The following is a 14,870-nucleotide window of genomic DNA, read 5'->3' as shown; positions in this document are numbered from 1 at the left end:
GCAGATCCTCACACAGGACAAAGCAGGCATCAGAAACTTTTCTGGCTGTTGGAATTCCCCTTCTTTCTTCCCCCCTCCTATTCTTCCTCTAATCATCTCTCCACCTTCTCCCTTTGGACAATGAAACTTGTACATCCAGACTTGTTTAATTTGCACCAAACCTATTAGGTTATCTAATAGGTTTTCAAATTTACTGGCATATAGAATACAGAGGTTCTATTAGCCAAATTGCACATTTGTCAAACATCCAGAATCTCTTTCCCCATGAGATGTCCCTGGGCCAGAATGAGCTGGGCTTTAAGGCTGGCCAAGTGGGGCCATTAACTCTGGTGTTGCAGTGACAACCCACCCCTCTCCTAGAGGAGGATAGAGGGAAGAGGATGGGGAGGGGGGGAGGAAGGGAGGGTGGGCATCTGGGTGATGACTTATCAGGGCAAAATTCCCATTTTCTCCCAGTGATTGTGGAATCCATACTTAATCATTGCCCTAGGAGCTTTGCCCCGTATCAAAGCCAAACTCTTTCCCTTGGATTTACATGTTTAAAGTGCATTTCCTCATAGCTGGGGTTCAGAGAGAACATCAGAGTCCAAGACTTTATCGCCCAATACCTTAAGTTTTCTTCTTTGCTGTGTTCTTATTTGGTTTGGGGATCAGGGTTATACTGGCTTTGTAGAATGAGTCTAGAAGAATTCCAACTCCTTCCATTTTTTGGAAGATTTTGAGAAGAATTGGTATCAGTTCTTCAAACATTTGGTAGAACTCAGCAGTGAAGTCGTTTGGTCCTGGGATGGCCTTTGTTGAGAGACTTTTTATTATTGATTCAGCCTTGTTACTGGTTATTGGTCTGTTGAGGTTTTCTATTTATTCTGAGTTCAATCTTGGTAGGTTGTATGTATCCAAGGATTTATCCATTTCTTATTTATTTGTTTATTTAGACAGAGTCTCCCGCTGTTGCCCAGGCTGGAGTGCAGTGGCATGATCTTGGCTCACTGCAAGCTCTGCCTCCTGGGTTCACCCCATTCTCCTGCCTCAGCCTCCTGAACACCTGGGACTACAGGCACCTGCCACCACGCCCAGCTAATTTTTTTGTAATTTTTTTAAATTAGTGACGGGGTTTCACCGTGTTAGCCAGGATAGTCTCGATCTCCTGACCTCGTGATCCACCCGCCTCGGCCTCCCAAAGTGCCGGGATTACAGGCATGAGCCACCGCGCCTAGCCAAATGTATCCATTTCTAATAGGTTTTCAAATTTACTGGAGTATAGTTGTTTATAATAGTGTCTAATGATCCTTTGTATTTCCATGGTATCAGTCATGACATCTCCTTTCTCATTCCTGATTTTATTTATTTGAGTCTGAGAAGAAGTTATTTCTAATATATTTAACTATCAGCTGAAGGCTCTGGAGATCCACCAAACATGGTCTCGAGAGAGGGTTATTAGGAGATACTGGTCACCAAAACTTGGCATCACCCCTCGTGCGCACACACACACATACCCCACACGCAATCCGCTGACTGCAGCTAAGAGTCCCCAAGCACAATCTTAGCCCCTCTCTGTCCTCACTTAGACAAAGTCCTGGTGCTAACGTAGTGGAAACGCTTTTACCTCAGGTGCGAAAACACAAGTGGCCACTGTCGATTCACTTGATCGGGTATTGCCTTCTGGTAGGAGTCTAAAAGCTTCGACGTGAGAGCCAGCCTGTTCACACCTTGACTCCGTCACCGCCAGCTCGGCCACACTGGGTCAACTGCTAAGCTCTCTAGGCCACAGGTGTGGTGATAGTGCCCCACCTGATAGTGAATCACACTAGCCACAGGATTCCATCAGGAAAGAGTTTAGAACAGTGCCCAGGCCACAGTCAACACAGTAAAAATGTGCAACAGCCAGACATTATTCTTAAAAGGCCAGCATGTGTGAGAAAAATCGTATACAGTATTATATCAAAGGTTCTCAATGTCCTATTTTTGAATCTTTTTGATGCCTCTTTATTGAACACTAAGTGCACTAAGAATAAATCATAAACAAGCCGGACTGTGCCCTCAGAAGCTCACATTCTAGAAGCGGGGAAAATAAGTAAGCCAGTGACGTAAATTCTGCAACAAGGGCGAGCTTGGAGCATTTCATTCCTCATAGGCCATGTCCCTAACTCAGCCTTAGAGGGCCAGAGACAGCTTCCCTATAGGAGCTGAGTCCTACAGGTACATCCATAATTTCCACACGCTTTCTCACCTATCAAGTGCAGCAGCTTTTGTGTGTAGTGGGATTATAGTTATAGGTAAAAAGGAAGCTCATAGATTTTCCATGTTCAAACAGCGTGCTTCTGCCATTTAATGCTCTAATAACTTGAAGGCCAGACTGCTATTAATGTAGAGTCTCAGAGACTGTTGGGTTGTAGTAGAAAGAAATTGGAATGTAAGTCAAGAGACTTGGCCTTCAGTGTTTGCTGTCTACTGTTAAATTTGGTTCACAGTAATATATAAGCTGCCTCCTTATATTTTAAATTCAACCTAACATTTCTCCGTACATAGTGAACTATAACCTAACTGCATGTGTAAACAGGTGTAACTTGCTCTTGTAACAAAGAGCCAAGTCTCAGCCAATCATAGAAGCCAGACTTCAATCATTCATAGGTGGCGAACTATTTAAACCATATTCAAATAAGGCAAACACCAAGCTGTAACCAATCCAGCTGTTTCTGTACCCCACTTCCATCTTCTGCACATCACTTTCGTCTTTCTGTCCATAAATCATTTCCAACCACACAGCACTGCCAGAGTCTCCCGAACCTATTCTAGTTAGTTGGGTGGGGCGGGGAGGGCCGGGGGGAGCAGCGATGGGGGGTGGGTGCTGCCTGACTTGTGAATCATTCATTGTTCAATTAAACTCTGTTAAATTTAATTTGTCTAACAAATGGTGTCAGAAGCGAGACTTGAAAGATAATTTCCAGCGACCCTCAGGAGCATCGAGCGATCGAGTGAGGCACTCAGCAGACCCATGGTGCTACTTTCTCACAGAAGCTGGGAAGCACGGGTAAGTTCCTTCTGAAGCTCCTTGGATCCGTGTTTTCAGCTCTTTGAGTTTGAACAAATTTTTTACTCAAACTGGGCTGAAAAGTCCCACAAAAACTGAACTGAGTCCAGGATGGGATAGATCTGGTAATTAACTGGCTTAGATCCATGTAGAGGCCTGAGATGTCTGCCTGGGCCAGACAGAAACTGGCAGTGAATAATAAAACTGGGGTTAGGGGGGGCTTTCACAGGGGTGTGTGTGTTCTATTTCCCACCCCTCTTTTTTTCTTGCATGGTTAGATAGAGAAAAATCACTGGCTAAGTTAATAAAGGGATCTGAGAGCCAAAGCCAAAATTCAATGTAAAATGAGAACTTTAAATTCTAACAAACAAAACACCCCCCTTCCAGCTACAACTACCCACACATGTATGAGCATTAGACTCCCAAAACAAGAAACGCTTACAAAAAAGACAAAATCTTACTACAAATAATTTAAAATTACAGTGCAATATTCCAAATAAACAATACTACACTTTAAAAAATACAGTTAAAAATAAGGGTTCTTAAATTAGGCTGATCCAAAGATGTTTACTAATGTGTAGAAGTTTCTAAAATTTTTTCAATATTTTTATTGCCCCTTTTAAAAGACTATAAAAAACAAATTAAAATCTTAATTGACTAATTAATTTTAAAACTGAAATCTATTAACCTTTTGGCTTAATTACTATCCTTCTATAAAGGCTTTTTAAAAGGCTATTCTAGATAAAATATTTATAAAAGATAGACCCTCAGGTTAAAAGAGGCTTACTTCTTTTTCAGGTTTATCCATACTGAGTCCAGACACAGAAAATATTTTCTTTGCCCTATTCTTTAATGGGTTCCACCTTAAACTCAATAATTTTGGCTAAAAAATAATAACAAAGTTTAAAAGACCACCTATTAAACTAAATCTGTCTCCAAAATACAGCTTACAACATTAAGTTGGCCATTTTCAAATTTTTTTTTTCAAATTCACATGTATAAAAAAATCCAGTGATAAAGGTATCTGCCTCTCTGCACTGAAAAGAGAGGAATGAATGAGTCACTAAAACCTCTCACCGTTAGTTTAAGTTTACATAACTAGTCTTACTTTTACTTGAGGTACTTTTCTTCGACATACTGTCTTACCTGGGCCTTTACCTATACCCTCATTCCTTAATTTGAACAAATTATAATACAACATTTGAGCCTAACATCTCAGCCCTGTACTTTTGAGATAAACATTTTCTGCCTTTGTATTTGGCCGTTCTTACATTCCTATAAAGGAATATCTGAGGCTTTCATTCCTATAAAGGAGTAATTTATAAAGAAAAAAAGTGGAATCGGTTCACAGTTCTGCAGAATGTACAAGCATGGCATCAATATCTGCTCAGCTTCTGGTGAGGGCTTCAGAAGCGGACAATCATGGAGGAAGGTGAAGGGGGATGCCAGCATAACACACAGTAAGAGAAAGAGCGAGAGAGAAAGAAGGGAAAGTCCCAGATTTTTTTTGAACAACCAAATCTCATGTGAAGTAACTAAGCAAGAACTCACTTATCACCAATGGGATGGTGCCAAGCCATTTATAAGGGATCCACCCCCAGGATCCAATCACCTCCCACCAAGCCTCACCTCCAACATTAAAAATCACCACACTTCAACATGAGATTCAGAGGAAGCAAACATCTAAACCATATCAACTTTGTTTCACTTAAGAGTCATTCCTTTAAAAATACAAATTTAGGGTTGCTTGCTAACAAATACTTAAGATGATAAAATGTATAAGGATTTATAGTCTAAATAGAAAGAAAAAAAAAAAAAACTATCCGCCAGGTGCAGTGGCTCATGCCTGCAATCCCCGCACTTTAGGAGGCCAAGGAGGGCGGATCATGAGGTCAGGCATTCAAGACCAGCCTGGACAACATGGTGAAATCCCATCTCTACTAAAAATACAAAACTTAGCTAGGCGTGGTGGTGGGTGCCTGTAATTACAGCTACTTAGGAGGCTGAGGCAGGAGAATCACTTGAACCCAGGAGACGGAGGTTACAGTGAGCTGAAATGACATCACTGCACTCCAGCCTGGGTGACAGAGAAAGACTCAGTCTCAAAAAAAAAAAAAGAAAGAAAGAAAGAAAGAAAGAAAGAAAAAAGAAAAGAAAAGAAAAGAAAAAAAACTATTTAAAAGACAAATAAAAATTCTCTATAAAAGCTATAAGATCTGATTCTGCCTAAGTGTCTTTATTAGGAGGGGTGTGTGTGTGTGTGTGTGTGTGTGTGTATGACAGTTATATCACATTCATATATACTTGGTAAATACAGCTAATTTAAAATTTTAAATAAGTTTAAAATTCTAATAAAATAAAAATGGCTTCAAATTTGCCAGTTAAATATAATCAAAATATTTTTGCCTGGTTCTATGGGTTAAACAGGTTTATACTGTCCCCCTCTACATATTTTATGGTAATAAAACTGCTGCTTCTAGAATATTGTTGATGCTTAATTTGTTCACTAAAGAGAAAGACTGCCTGCTAGACACCCCCAGAGCCTTACACACATCTTACTGTGAGCTTGTCTTTAGTTTGAGGTTATAAATTCTAGGATCTAGACAGGTGGCCACAATGAGGCCTAGAGACATGTCCTCAGCACCTTGACCACCAGCTGCAAGACAAAGTCAAACCCATTATGTCCCCTTTCTCCCTGGCCCAACTTTGCCTCCTGGCCATACTGAGAGAGTCAAATCTTCTAGACATCCCCTTTACAGTTTTGTCCTCGCTCTTAAGTTCTATACCTGGTATATAAATTCAGGACCCAGAAGGGCTCTGTCATTCACAGCCATCCTGGGTGCCACATGGGTACTCAGGACCTGGGATGACTGGGGAACACATTAGGGAGGGTATCTGTGTCATAGTTTCAAAATTCTGTCCAATGATTTAAAATATTAAAGTCATGTTATGTTAAATTAAGTAATACATAATCATAAAACATCTGAGTCATTTCTAAGTTAAAATACTGAAACATTATTAACAGAAGTTTAAGTTTATATACTTTAGCATCTTACTTTTACATAGTATAGAAAAACCAAATGTATTTAGATCTATTAATAAGCAAAAAATTTTAAAAAACACATCCTTCTAAAAAATTAGGAAATGGTTTTTAATATATAAATACTAATATGAAACAGCTCAAAATTACTTACTTCCTAGGTTTTCATTAGAAATTTAGAGAGTTACTATCATTTCTTGGCCTTTTGGCTAACATCAAGTGTAGAAATTAGAGTTACTAAGAGTTAAAGTTATAGTTGATATGAATAATTAAAACTACTAGATATAAAAAAATTCTGTATACAGAGTGTATTTAAAAGGCAATATGTGTTATTGGCAAAAAAAAAAGTTATAAAGGCATAGAAGTGAGTGTTGAAAAATGTAATTTTGTCTAATTTAGAAGTTATTTAATAGTTCTTTCAAGTAAGAAAATTAAAAAAAGATCATGGCTGACTAGAGGCAGGACTAGATTGCAGCTCCAGACAGAGCAGCATGCAGAGGCTCACACTGTGAATTTTTACTCCAGATACCCAAAGAATTATAAATCATGCTACTATAAAGACACATGCACACGTACATTTATTGCAGCACTATTCACAATAGCAAAGACTTGGAACCAACCCAAATGTCCATCAGTGACAGACTGGATTAAGAAAATGTGGCACATATACACCATGGAATACTATGTAGCCATAAAAAAGATGAATTCATGTCCTTTGCAGGGACATGGATGAAGATGGAAACCATCATTCTGAGCAAACTATCACAAGGACAGAAAACCAAACACCTCATGTTCTCAGTCATAGGTGGAAACTCAACAGTGAGATCACTTGGACATAGGGTGGGGAACATCACACACTGGGGCCTGTCAGGGGTGGAGGACTGGGGGAGGGATAGCACTAGGAGAAATACCTAATGTAAATGACAAGTTGATGGGTGCAGCAAACATGGCACATGTATACATATGCATCAAGCCTGCACATTGTGCACATGTATCCCAGAACTTAGAGTATAATAAAAAATTTAAAAATTAAAAAAAAATTCCATGGACCAAATCAAATGGCCTGTAATAACCCATTTAATGAATAATGCCATACATATAAATTTAAAAACCAAAATTAATATTTTAAAAGATATAATTCAAATATTAACTGTAGATTCATGGAAAGTCTAGATGGCCATCTAGTCCTTAAAACTTCCATTATTAAAAGCTCTACACTCTGTAACTTATCATGAAAAAAAATCCAAATTATATATATTGGATTATATATTACATATATATATTGGATTATATATTATATATAAATATATATATTAGTAAAACAACTGCTTATAAATTACTAAAATGGTTTAGGACCAATGTTTGGTTTGTCAAACTCATAATCCTAAAAAGATAATCAAAACTTCAGATAGAATACATTTCTGCTACCTAATGGGTGACTTAAACACTTGTAGAAAGATTTCATTCAATTGCCATTTTCAATACATGTTTTCTAATTATATAGAGGCTTTCCCATAAAAAAAAGGCTAATGATATAACAATATCTATAAGGTTATTAGAAAATATGTTTCCCTCATGAGGCATTCCAAAAAAACCCTTCAACAATAAAGGCTTATTTCACTAGACAAGTTGTAAAACAGTTAAATAACATATTACAGCTACAAAAATATTAGACAAAAGGAACTAAATCAACTACGTTGCCTTAGTCAAAGATATCACAGATTGATGACAATCAAATCCACTTCCAAATAAATGGGCCCTTTATAAGACAGTCACTAAAAGGCCTATGCCCCTAATGATGGAACATCATATATCTTTTGCTCCTGAATTCTGATATGACTAAATGCTGCAAGCCTTTAATATGTTATGCCAAAATACATTTTCAGATTAGAGAAAGCTGCTCTTAATCCACCAACTAAATATAATCAAACCCTTCACGATCCAGAACCCAAAGATAGAGTCTTCTAAAAACGACATCAAAGAAAAACTGCCCTCACCACCCACACTACAACAAAACTTTGAGACTTCAAACCTTGGGTTCATGATCTCACAACTCAGAAGGGTGCCTCCAGATGCTTAAAACTGTATGCCTGTTAGAACCCTTAAGGTAAACCTAACCAAAGAAGTTTCTCCCCAACAATGGACAGCATCTTACACATAGACAGCTTCCCCAAGATGACAGATCAAGACTCTTCTGCCATCATGAGACTCTAACCTCTCATTTTTTTTCTTACTTATGCCTCTGTCAATAACAAAACTAAGGAACAGTCATGTGCACCCATGAAATATACTTTTACTCATAAAAGATTTTACAGCCAGTCTTATTCATAGACAAACTTATGCCTTGATAGATAAAAAATAAAGGTCCAATATTGACTAATGGTTTTAATAATACCTTTGTTACTCCATAGTGAAAAACAAAACATTAGTGCACTCCTCTTAACCTACATCACAGGTTTAAAAAACATTGTCAGAAAGCCTTCACCTTTCCAGATAGACATCATTTTACATCCCTTCCTCCATGGTTTACAAAAAATAAAACAATGATTAAAAATTTATCCCTCGTACTGGGCTCTATAACAGATTTTACTACAAAGGCTAAGATTACACAACAGACTTCTTAAATTTTCTTGCTAAAGTTACACTAAATAATAAAACTACCTTAAATTACCTACTGACTAAACAGAAAAATAATATAAGTACAATTGCTGATACTTCTTTTTACATATAGATAAAATACATCAGATATTATAGAAATTCAGTTACAAGAGATTAACAGACTACTTAATTAAAACAAATAGGTTCTTCATTTGTCTCATTCTTTTTTTTTTTTTTTTTTTTGAGATGGAGTCTCGCTCTGTCACCCAGGCTGGAGCGCAGTGGCACAATCTCGGCTCACTGCAAGCTCTGCCTCGCGGGTTCAAGTGGCTCTCCTGCCTCAGCCTCCTATGTAGCTGGGATTACAGGCACCTGCCACCACACCCAGCTAGCTTTTTTTATTTTTAATTTTTAGGAGAAACAGAGTTTTACCATGTTGGCCAGGCTGGTCTTGAACTCCTGACCTTCAGTGACCTGCCCGCCTCGGTCTTGGCCTCCCAAAGTGCTGGGATAATAGGCATGAGCCACCACACCCAGCCTCATTCTTTATTTAATTTTAGTTACAAAGTTTATGGAGAAGGCCGGGCGCGGTGGCTCAAGCCTGTAATCCCAGCACTTTGGGAGGCCGAGATGGGCGGATCACGAGGTCAGGAGATCGAGACCATCCTGGCTAACACGGTGAAACCCCGTCTCTACTAAAAAAATACAAAAAACTAGCCGGGCGACGTGGCGGGCGCCTGTAGTCCCAGCTACTCGGGAGGCTGAGGCAGGAGAATGGCGTAAACCCGGGAGGCGGAGCTTGCAGTGAGCTGAGATCCGGCCTCTGCACTCCACCCTGGGCGGCAGAGCGAGACTCTGTCTCAAAAAAAAATAAATAAATAAAATAAAACAAAGTTTATGGAGAACCTGGCTTAAAAAAAATACTTCCAACTCTTGATATTATCCTGACATATCCTGCCTCCTTACATATTTTAAGTTCATAATAGTAGTTTCTCTGATGTGCTATATTATGTGAAAATTTTTAAGTATTTACATACAGCCATCCATAAAATATCAAATGGCCTTTCTTCAACAAAAACAATACAAACTCAAAAAAATACGTGATCATAGACACCATAACCTATAATGACCTATGGAGACCAAGAACCCAAAATAATAAGTAAAAACAGTGCTAAAGCCCCAGGTGTTGGTCACAGGTCACACTCTCACCTAAATAAAAATCTGACCAAAAAAATTGTTAAATAAAATTATGAGGCCATTATTGCAGCCTCAGCTCATACACTGGACCTCAATAGACCAGACCAAATTAAAGCAAAATAGAGTCACTCACACAAACTAAAACTTTATTTTAAAAAACACCAGATAAATCCCAACACAGACCAGATTTTTTTTCCCTTCTAAAAACAAGAAATTCCAACATAAAGAGATCCCCCCCTACTCTAATCCTTACCAAAAAATAACCTAGAGTTCTTATTCTCACCTTATATAACCTACCATCCTACCACTTCCCAGTGAAATTTGAGATCAAATAAACACATTTACAAAGGTGACAAAGTGATATCAATGCCGAATGTTGGTCAACCTCTCAAAATTGGGAGGCTGAACAATAGGGGGAAATTGTTAAATTAAGTTCAGCCTTAAGCTATCACCTTCATATTTCAAGTTCAGTTGAATGGTTTGTCCATTCATAAGAAACTGTAGCTAACTGGATGCATAGACAGACGGAACCTACTCTTGTAACAATAGCTAAGTCTCAGTCAAACACAGCAACCAGACTTCAACCACTCACAGGCAGCCAGCTGTTCAAACAAGTTCCACTAAGGTGAAACTGAGCTGCAACCAGTCTGGCTATTTCTGTGCCTCACGTCTGTTTTCTGTGCCTCACTTTCCTTCTTCTGTCCATAAATCTTTTCCAACCACTCAGCAGCACCGGAGTTGCTCCGAACCTATTCTGACTCAGAGGGCTGCCCAATTTGCAAATCATTCTTTACCCAAGTAAACGCTGCTAAATTTAATTTGTCTAAAGTCTTTCTTTTAATGCTGCCCATCTCGGGCCTGTCACTTAATGGCAGCATCCTCCCTTATCTGCAAAAAGAGCACAACATTACCTGTTCTATCTGTCTTGCTGTGCTGTAGCATAGGGTATAATAAGTTAATGCTGACTGAAACATTGCAGGAACCACGAGATGTTGCACATGTAAAGTGACATTGCTGTTAGCAGCAGCATCAGGTTGATCATAATAAAGCAAGGTTATTATCTTTATGCAAGGAGATTTGGTAAGCTCTCCTGGTTTTACAGCTCAAGGTCCCACATCCGGGAAAACCCCTCAATGTCAGGCCAACAGGGCTGGTTGGTCACCCTCCAACAGTGACGGCAAGTCAGACCTTAAGTTCTGATTCCTCATTTGCCCCAAACCTACCCTTCAGGCCTGGGTTCGCCAATTAACTTTTCAGCACTTCAGGCTTGTACCTCGCTTTGTCTAACAAAGAACTAGGAGAATGAAGAACAGGGATTGTGTACCCTGGCTGCGTATTAGAACCACTCTAGAAAGCTTTGATAATTTTCCATTTTGGGGACCTACCCCAGAGCAATTAACTAGTAAATCACAATCTAAATATTACATCACAATTGCTTATTGTTAACTATGAAATCACAGTCTCTGGAGAGTGGTGCCCGGTCATCAGTGTTTGGTTTGCTGTTGTTTTTGTTGTTACTGTTGTGTGTCCCATAGGTGATTTCTGTACCCAGCCAGGAGGAAGAGCCCTGCATCCGAGCTGTGCTCTTCCTGCCTCACAGGCAGTCCATGATGGGTCACGAGACCGTATTTATGTAGAGCAGGGCAATCTGCACATGAATGTGCCCTGGCTGCTTGGCCTCTCTTCTTGTACATTTGCTGTAATTGTTGGCAAGAGCTGAAGTGCACTCATATATTACGGTTGTTATTATTGGCATGAGAGGAAGGAATGCTCATGGCTTTTATCAGCAAACCATGTATTTACATTACTCACTGTATGGCTAATGACAAGCAGCATATGCATTTTTGGAAATGCCAAGTAAGTACCCAAATAAGATGAAAGAGCTGGAGGGCACCTTGTACTGTCAGCAAAGCGCATCATCTATCAGATGGATCAGATCTGAGCAGCACTCCCCCTTCCCCACCTGCCCCTCCTGCCAGGTGTGTGCCCAATGAGGCAGAGGATCTAGGGCTCTGGCACACCCCTCACCAGCTCACGTGGGAGCCGGTGGCCCGGGCAGGCTTGTGTGGAGACAAAAGGCTTCTTTCCTCACTTTAAGGACAAAGCTCTTAGGTAGGCATGAGTAGGGAGGCAAACTGTTCTTCAGAACTTTCTGCTAGAAGGAGATACGAAAACACATTAAAAGTAATGGCAAAACCACAATTAGTTTTGCACCAACCTAATACATAAAGACAATTTGGGAATAAAATATAACCGAAGTCCAAATAAAAAGACTGACTTTAATTCATATTTTCATATCTCAACATGATGTGGCCCCTAATAACTAAAACTGAAATCCGGAGGGTGGGCTTTGCGGAAGAGAAGTCAGTTCTGGATATTCATAAGATTTAGCAGATGGAGCCAGCTTCAGGCTCGCAGGGAGGGTCTGTGCATTGGCAGAGTGAGAATTTACCAGGGCTGCTGCTGGCAACACCTTATGTAGCCGGGTGCCTTGCCAATGAGTGACCTCGTCCTCTGCCCAAGTCCTCTTAATGTAAATGGGAAGGTTCCAAACCATGTAGTGAAATAAATCAAACCTTTGAGTGACCAAGTGACCCTCTGAGGGGCTGGCTCTGAAAAGCCACTTGTCTCTTACTCAGCAGGTGGTTCCCAGCAGGACAGGACTGTGCCAACCTTTATGTGTCCTAGTGTAACCCTGGTTACCTACACAACGTGCCTTCTGAGTGCCATCCTGGTTCCCAGCACATGGCCCTCCCCAGGCCCCTGCCCTCTGCTCCTCCAGGCCCAGAACATCCTCTGACCTCCCTACCTCAGTTATCCAGGGCCTGCCATCTCTCAAGCCCAGCTGACATCCCCCCATCTCCCTAAGGCCTGGGGCCACCCTGCCTCCACTATCCCAGTACACAGTGATAAGAACAGAACCCACCCATAGTCCTTTTGCCACAAGTCTGAAATTTACAACGCTCTGAAAAACAAACATTTTTCATACCTCATTTGGCAGCAAAACCTTACCTGAATTGCCACGAGGCCTAAAGGCTGGATGCCACGTGGCTCCACTGCCATTTTGGCCTTTCCCTGGATGCACTGCCTTGGGACATCTAAAGATGGGTTTCTACCCTAGAGCTAACTTTCAACACTTTTTCTAAACAGAACAGAGAGGGCCTACAAGCCCCTGGTCCCCGGAGCAAATCTGCAGCAGGGAATGAGTGTCTCTAGGTTGGCAGGCTGGGCCAGAGGAAGAGTTATCAGAGTGAGTATAAGCAGTGCAGTGGGGGGCACCCGGGACCTGTGAGCCGAGAGGTAGGGAGGAGGTCTGAGATTCCAAGGGCAGGAGGAAGAGCGTGTGGAGAACTCTAGGCACTATGCCCCGGGGTGAGGCAATGCTGTTCTCAGACAGGAGATGCCTTTCTGTTCAAGGTAAGATACACTTAATTTGCTCTTAATCAAAAACAAAGAAGAAAAGAAAGAAAGAAGCTAGAGATTTTCAGCAAGTAGGAAGCGGGCAGGAGATGTGAGGCAGTCCAGGGCAGAATGGGGAGTCTGTCACTCTGTCATAGGCAAGACCCTGAAGATAAAGCAAGACCCTGAAGATAAAGCAAGTGCACTCCCCAGGGACAAATGAGGGATGGAGGAACCTGCACCCCTTCCTGCTCCTGAGGTCCAGCTGTTGGCTGTCCTGCACCAAGTATCACCCCCAACCTCAGCACAGTTTGTGTAAGACAGGGTGTCACTCTGTCACCCAGGCTGGAGTGCAGTGGCACGATCTCAGCTCACTGCAACCCCAACTGCCCAGGCTCAAGCCATCCTTTGCCTCAACCTCCAGGGGCATGCCGCCACACCTAGCTAATTTTTAAAAATTATTTGAAGAGATGAGGTCTCACTATGTTGTGCAGGCTGCACAGTTTTGCCACACACCGTAGCCTTGGTTCCACTTGCTTCGGGACCTATAGGAACAAGGGCTGTGTCCCCACAAAATTGGCACTGAGAAAACGGAATCATCGCATAAGGCAGATTGTGAAAGTGATCAGGAGTTCACAGGGACAAGAAATCAAAGTGAGAGAAGGTGACGAGATGAAACGGTCCTAAAATGTTTCACAAATGTAGAGGAGACAAACCTCACTTTGTTGCTAAAGACTCAGGCTTCGGGCCGGGCCTGATGGCACCCCGTTGTCCCAGCTACTCGGGAGAATCCTTTTAGACTGGGGGTCGAGGCTGCAGTGAGCCATCATCTCACCGCCGAACTCCAGCCTGGGCAACAGAGCAAGACCCTGTTTAAAACATAAAACAATAATAATAATAATTAAAAAAAAAAAAAACAGGGAAACTTAGGCCAGTGACACTGCACCTGTATTTGTTTTGTCAGCCTCACAGTGATCATTCAAACTGTGCCTGACCCCAGAGCCTGTTTTCAGACACAGGCGGGACAGCCGTGGTTGAAGAAGGGACCTGGGCTGAAGCATCCCGGGCACAGGCCTTTCCCCTTAAGCCCAGGGGGACTGCCCTCGTGCCCTTCCGCAGGGCCTGGGGCAAGGGTTTGCGGTGAAGTCCTGCTTCTTCTCTTCCGCACCCTTGCTCCATCCTGCCCTTCTTAGGGCCGTGAGCATGGGCCTGTGGACACCAGCCTTGCACGGCCAAACTCCATTCCCTCTGGCGGGCACACACCCAGCCAGGCTGTCCCCTCCAGGCCCAAGTGAGGGCATGCCTCTGGTGGCTTGGTGGAAGGAGGACCACACGCAGCCTGGCATCAGCTCGGAGTACCTGGGAGCAGGGGCATCGGGCCCTAAATAGGCTCTCCCAAGTGTAAACCAGACCACGTCTCAGCCCCTCCACAGATCCCCATGACATACAAAGCCCGGCCCAGCTTCCTGAACACGATCCCCGCTGGCTCAGAGACCTCCTGACGCCCCCTCCTTTTCCCCAGGCTGCAGGAGCAGTCCCCTCGGCCACCCTGCTGGGTCCAGCCTCTGCACCTCGGCTCATGCGGTACCCCCGTTAGACCCACTA

General features: G+C 41.9%; 1 long non-coding RNA gene across 1 annotated transcript in view; it reads right to left on the bottom strand.

The window, feature by feature from the left end:
- Nucleotides 1-14,128, bottom strand: part of LOC117064157 — a 151,246-nt gene extending 137,118 nt beyond the window's left edge. Inside the window, exon 1 of the long non-coding RNA XR_004429294.1 lies at nucleotides 13,982-14,128. This is a non-coding gene — a long non-coding RNA (uncharacterized LOC117064157). The remainder of the gene's footprint in view (nucleotides 1-13,981) is intronic.
- Between the last annotated feature and the right edge of the window lie 742 nt (nucleotides 14,129-14,870).

The sequence above is a fragment of the Trachypithecus francoisi genome, unplaced genomic scaffold (genome assembly GCF_009764315.1).
Source record: "Trachypithecus francoisi isolate TF-2019V2 unplaced genomic scaffold, Tfra_2.0 Lachesis_group19, whole genome shotgun sequence".
NCBI lineage: Eukaryota > Metazoa > Chordata > Mammalia > Primates > Cercopithecidae > Trachypithecus > Trachypithecus francoisi.
The sequence above is the reverse complement of the archived record's forward strand: the minus strand, read 5'-3'. Positions and strand labels throughout refer to the sequence as shown.